This window comes from Oryzias melastigma, linkage group LG20, assembly GCF_002922805.2.
Source record: "Oryzias melastigma strain HK-1 linkage group LG20, ASM292280v2, whole genome shotgun sequence".
NCBI classification, from domain to species: domain Eukaryota; kingdom Metazoa; phylum Chordata; class Actinopteri; order Beloniformes; family Adrianichthyidae; genus Oryzias; species Oryzias melastigma.
Window position 1 is genome coordinate 21,626,457 of NC_050531.1, and position 6,060 is coordinate 21,632,516.

Here is a 6,060-nt window from a genome sequence, read left to right on the forward strand (position 1 = left end):
CTCTGTTCTACCGCTGCAGCTGTGTTGCTTTTCTTGCAGAAAATGTTCTCCTATAGTCGCATATGCTTGAAGGAACTTATCAATTTCTGTCGCCGGAAGCACCAAACTCAGGTATTTGTTCCCGTTGCCATGGTGACTCATGCTGTCTTTGCTCCATTGATCAGGGCTTTTTATGGTCGCGACGCTCACACCTGGTTCTGGTTCTAACAACTTCAAGTTGATTGAATCAAACATTTTCAGCTGTTCTGAAACCGAAAACCCTGAGTTTAAGAATTTAGAGTCCAGTGACTCTAAGTTCAGGTTTGAACTCTAAATTTGTTGAACCTGCTTCTTGGAACGGGCCCCAGATAGCAGGGCTCCTGCAGCAAGACGGATATGAGGGGTATCAGAACTGACCCTCAGAAACAGGCATGAGGAGGAGTGGTTCCAGCGACTCTCCCCAGGTATAGGGCACATGAAGGGGAGTAGCTCCGGTGGCCCCCCTCAGGAACAGAAAGGATGGCCTCAATGTTCCCCCTCTGGAAAGGAATACTTGGATGAAGAATAGCATGACATGAAGACGGCTCAGGAAACCCCATCTGCTGTAGCGTAGAACCCTCCACTGAAGCAAAAGTTCTCTTGCAGGGTCCAATGTGGTCAGGTCATTCTGTCATGATGCGGTGGAAGACCCAAATGCAGGAGACAAGACTTGGTGGTGGAAACTTAGACATTTACTAAATAAACGTAAACATGACAAAACCATGGCAAACTAAACTTACCACGTAGCAGAACAGAGCCGATGACCTGACCATTAAGAACTGAAAACCAGACACTTAATAACACTGAGTTGGATTAACTAAATGAAGACAGTTGTGGATGATTAACATAAATGGTAAGAATGACAAGGAAAAAAACATGACAAAAGCATGACAAAGCCTAAGCATAAAGTTCTGACAGAAAGTTTGTTGCTTTGTTTTGTCAAACTGTCAGCATTTAGCTTCTTTTAGGTAATATTTTAACACTGACAATATATTTATTAAGGTTTTCCTCAAATGTTGCTCTTGAGTTATCAGTTAGCGCTATGGCCCATTTCATGACAGGTTTAACGAATTCACTCAGAGTTTACTGACTCAGAGTTTGCAAACTCAGAGATATTGGAAAAAGTTTGTTCCATCAACTCTGAGTAGTGGTACTCGGTCAGGTGTGAGTATAGAGACCATAAAAAGCCCTGAGTAATGGACCAAAGACATTACAATTCAGGTGTCAAACTACTGTGACAGAAATTGATGTGCTCCAAAAAGCATATGCCGACTACAGCACATTTTCCACAAAAAAAGAGCAACACAGCTACAGCAGAAAAATAGAGAGAGTTGGCGTGGGAGAAAATAGCTGCCAGAGTTGATGTGTATGTCTACAATTTAATCATTTCAATTCAGGACAAGAATTAAATAATGTCAGAAAGGTCATTTTGGCACTTGTTAAGTAAGGAATGGTTTTTTAACTGTCAATAATTTAACGAGTAATCTCTATAATTGCATGAATGACCAGCTGCCAGTAAGTTCACTCCGATTTTGTCTGCTTTTCATTGTTACCTGTCAAATTCAGAATTGATTTTAAAATTTTACTTTTAGTTTTTAGAGCCTTGCACGGTCAAGCCCTGACGTACATCTGTGACCTTTCAACCCCGTACTCTTCGGCCCAATCCTTGAGGTCTTCCAGTCAGAATCTTTTAAGCATCCCAAAAACCCGCTTTAAGACGAGAGGAGACGTCTCCTTCCATGCTGTTGCTCCTCGTCTCTGGAACTCCCTCCCACTGCCGTTGCGTCAGATCAACTCCGTTGAGTGATTTAAATTCCAGGTCAAGACATTTTTATTCAGGAGAGCTTTTAGTTGATCTTAGCCCTTGTATTACTATGTTTTACTGTTTTTAGTTGTTTTATTACTGATTATTTGTTTTATTTCCCTGTGTCTTCTGATTTTATGTTCTTTTGTTAAGCACTTTGTGATCAGTTCTGTGAAAAGTGCTTTAGAAATAAAGATTCTTCTATAGAAATAAAGATTCTAAGTTACTGTAAAATCTACAGCAACTATTTTGCAGTGTGAATGACGTAAACCGGAAATGATGCGAGCAAATGTGAAGTTTATCTGGTACAATTTTTAAAAATAAAACATATTTTCCACTGTACTGCAGTTCTCATCATGCTGCAAACATTTCAGCATTTTGACACCCAACCCAAGGCTCTCCCAGTTGTTACACAATACGGAAAGAATGAAACTTGTGCAAATGTGGGTATTTCCCAGGAGGGGAGTGGATATGAAGCGCATGCCAGCCCGTCAATTACCCCCAACACACGCACAGCCAGACTGGATGCAGTGTGAGCTCGGGGTAAATCCAAAATACAAGTATGAGTTTTAGTGTCAAATCAACACATGAAAGCTTACATATCAATATTGAGAAAAAATATATGTAAAAACTGATTCAAAAACGAAATATTTTGTATTCGAAGTTTAATACCACTGGTGTGTCTGTGGAGGTGGAATGGGGGCTTCCCCAAATTGTCACTGGTTGTGGGTTGTCATTAGAGGTGGGACAAAATATTGATATGGCAAACTATTGCGATATTTTGATACGTCCTCTCTTTCCCCGAATCGGTTTCTTAAAATGATACCAAATAAGTCCACCAAGGGGCGCTTTGCATGAGCCTGATACAGAAATGTAAAGGTGCCGTAGCGAAACCGTCATCAACTTTTACCGGACCAATACGTTTTTAGCCTAAATGCCAAAAAACATAGTGGTGGGTTCACCCCGAACACGGAGCCCCTTTGATTCACTGCCTTTCTGCGTGCAGTGGGGCAGGGAAGGGCTTCTCGTGCGGTCTCACCACCTGCTCCGTAGACGAAAATGCACACGGATGGAAATGGAAATAAATATGGATACTAGCACTTTAAAAAACAATGATAATATTAACACTAAATCAGGGCTCTGCAACCAGATTTTTCATTGGTGCACCTAAAAAAAATTATTGGTTGCACTGGTGCACTTAGTCTTCTGTGAGGAGGAAAAAATAACACACATAATCTATGCGTTTTCAAAAGTCTCCTTCCTGTATGTGTGTCGGGTGTAACAACCTCCAATAAGAATTATTTTATTTTATTAGAATGTGCATCTGAAGGAGCTTCCACACCGGCTGTGTTAATGCAATCAAGCGGACACTTTCAGAGTCGTTCACTTTGGGTCCGTGCGTACGCACCCTGTGCACGCGCGCCCGATGCTGGCAGCAGGTAGAGCAAATGAAAACAGTGTGTTCAAATCCGTCATCGTCTTCGTCGACGACATTATTCATCCAACGAAAACAAAACAAAAACTCCCGCCCAGACACGAAAACTTTAACAAAATTGATAGACATTTTCGTCAACGAATAAAAACAAAATGAAAATTTTGTTCGAAGACGACATCCAATCATAGTGACTCCTGGAGGAGGGCGGGAGCAAATGCAAAGCGATCCAATCAGAACACAGAGTCCTGCAGCCCGCTAAGACGACAATTTAATGAATTGTGTCTGTGATTTAAGTGAAAAATGTCTACTCAAGGTCGAAAAAGAAGACTTCATATAGGGGCAAATGTTACATTCAACGCAACCCTCAACAACACGTTGTGTGGAGCGACCATCACAGACCAAACACGAGAAAACTTGAAGCGACGTTTGCAGACAAGCAAGCCTGAAATCCAGCAAAGGTAAACAAACAAACATGATTATTTCTACTGTATTGGGCTGAATCCGAACTCTCCCCCTAATGTCAGTAATGTGTTTCTGTTTTAGCATGACGTTTGTAAAGTTATAAACCGATGTTGTGTGTATTTCCGAGCGCTAGCAGCCCCGCTGCTTCTTCACATCAACAATCAGTCACCAATTTAATCTCCAACTCCACCACGTCTTACATGGCAACATCGCCCTCTATTGGCTGGTGGTGGTATTACAGTACTCCACACACATGCTGTTTAAGCACATGTAACATGGCCACACGTGTCCTGGACAGCTTGCTCCCTAGTGAATGTTTTTTTAATGCATTTTTACACTTCCTCCTCAATAAAATATTTTTTTTACGTTCAGACATTTATAATGAGGCTGATGTTATTTACACACATTTATGTGGCCAGTACAGAATGTGATGGAAATTCATGTTTTGTCCACACGAAATGCGTGCAGCCAGGATCCCGTTGGTGATTTTAAGTTTGTCCAAGGTTGGATTTATTTTGTTGGCCGCACATATTTAAAATTAAACTTAAAGTTAAAGTCCCATTAACTGTCACGCTCCTAAATGTGTAAATGTGTTCTCCACATTTGATCCATCCCCTGGTGGAGCCGTGAGCTGCAGTGACAGCAGCACTCAGGAAACATATATAGTTATATATGATAGATTACCAAGGTGATATATTGAATATTGCAATGTTTGCCATTTCAAGATACTGTAGCGGACTGAGTTGAGCTGGGTGGATGTTTTGGTGCATTCTAAATTCCAGAGATCAGTGAATGCACCAGGAGGAGATGCTGATTGGCCCTCGTTCTGTCACTCAGTCTGTTGTCGGGGTTTGGACTGGTAGGGTGCAGCTATTGGCTGAATAGGGAAAAGAGGGAGGGCTGTGCAGGAGTGAGGGAAAAAGAACGTTTTGGGGAAGTGCTTTTTCCTGTTGGCTCGGTTTGATATAGGTTGCTGCAAAATTGTACAGCGTTGGTTACGGCCGACCGTGACCAGAATAAAGAACATTAAAAAGCAATTGAGTTCCGGTGCATCAGTTTGTATGGACGCTACAATACTATCAGTAGCGTGAGCCATGTATTGTGAATCGCATCGTATCGTGAGTTACCCTGACATTTCCAGTCCTAGTTTTTATGGTCTGCATGGCCTTCTCTGTTGTTGTTCAAGCTTATTTCAAAAATGTTTTGTCCTCAATTACTGAACAAAGCTGACAGAGAAAGAGTAAAACCAGAGAAACCACATTCCTACCCACTAACTAATGCAGTATTTGCCAGTAAGCTTTTAGTTTTTTTTAATATATTTTTCCCTAAGTTAGAAGTTGTGTAATCTGTTAGCCTGGTTTCTGTTTTCTCCACTGATTATAGTCTTTAGGTGTTCAAAGGTCTTAAACATTAGTATGTTTAGTTCAATATGAATATTTCTATTGTCTTGTCCATTGACATTAATAGAATCATCCATAGGGCCTGGAACATATTTTTACATGTTGGAATAATTGATTTTGGTTTACTTGCCTGAGAACCTGGCTTCCAGTCAAAATAGCAGTGTTTTTATTGGTAATTTTATCCTGTTCTGGAACACAGCTTCCTTTAATACAACTGATTGGATCCACCCCAGTCTACTAGGCAGTAATGTTTTAGCAGCCAACATCAGATCCATCCATCCATCCATCCATCTTCCTCCGCTTCATCCGGGACCGGGTCGCGGGGGCAGCAGTCTAAGCAAAGATGCCCAGACTTTCCTCTCCCCGGCCACTTCCTCCAGCTCTTCTGGGGGGACCCCGAGGCGTTCCCAGGCCAGCCGAGAAACATAGTCTCTCCAGCGTGTCCTGGGTCTTCCCCGGGGCCTCCGCCCAGTGGAACATGCCCGGAACACCTCACCAGGGAGGCGTCCAGGAGGCATCCGGATAAGATGCCCGAACCACCTCAACTGGCTCCTCTCGATGCGGAGGAGAAGCGGCTCTACTCCGAGCTCCCTCCGGGTGACTGAGCTCCTCACCCTATCTCTAAGGGAGCGCCCAGCCACCCTGCGAAGAAAACTCATTTCAGCCGCTTGTAGTCGGGATCTCGTTCTTTCGATCACGACCCAGAGCTCATGACCATAGGTGAGTACAGGAACAAAGATCGACCGGGAAATAGAGAGCTTTGCTTTCTGGCTCAGCTCTCTTTTCACCACAACAGACCGGTACAGCGACCGCATAATAGCGGACGCAGCACCAATCCGCCTGTCGATCTCACCCTCCGATCTTCCATCACTCGTGAACAAGACCCCAAGATATTTAAACTCCTCCACCTGAGGCAGGAGCACTCCACCCACCGAGAGAGG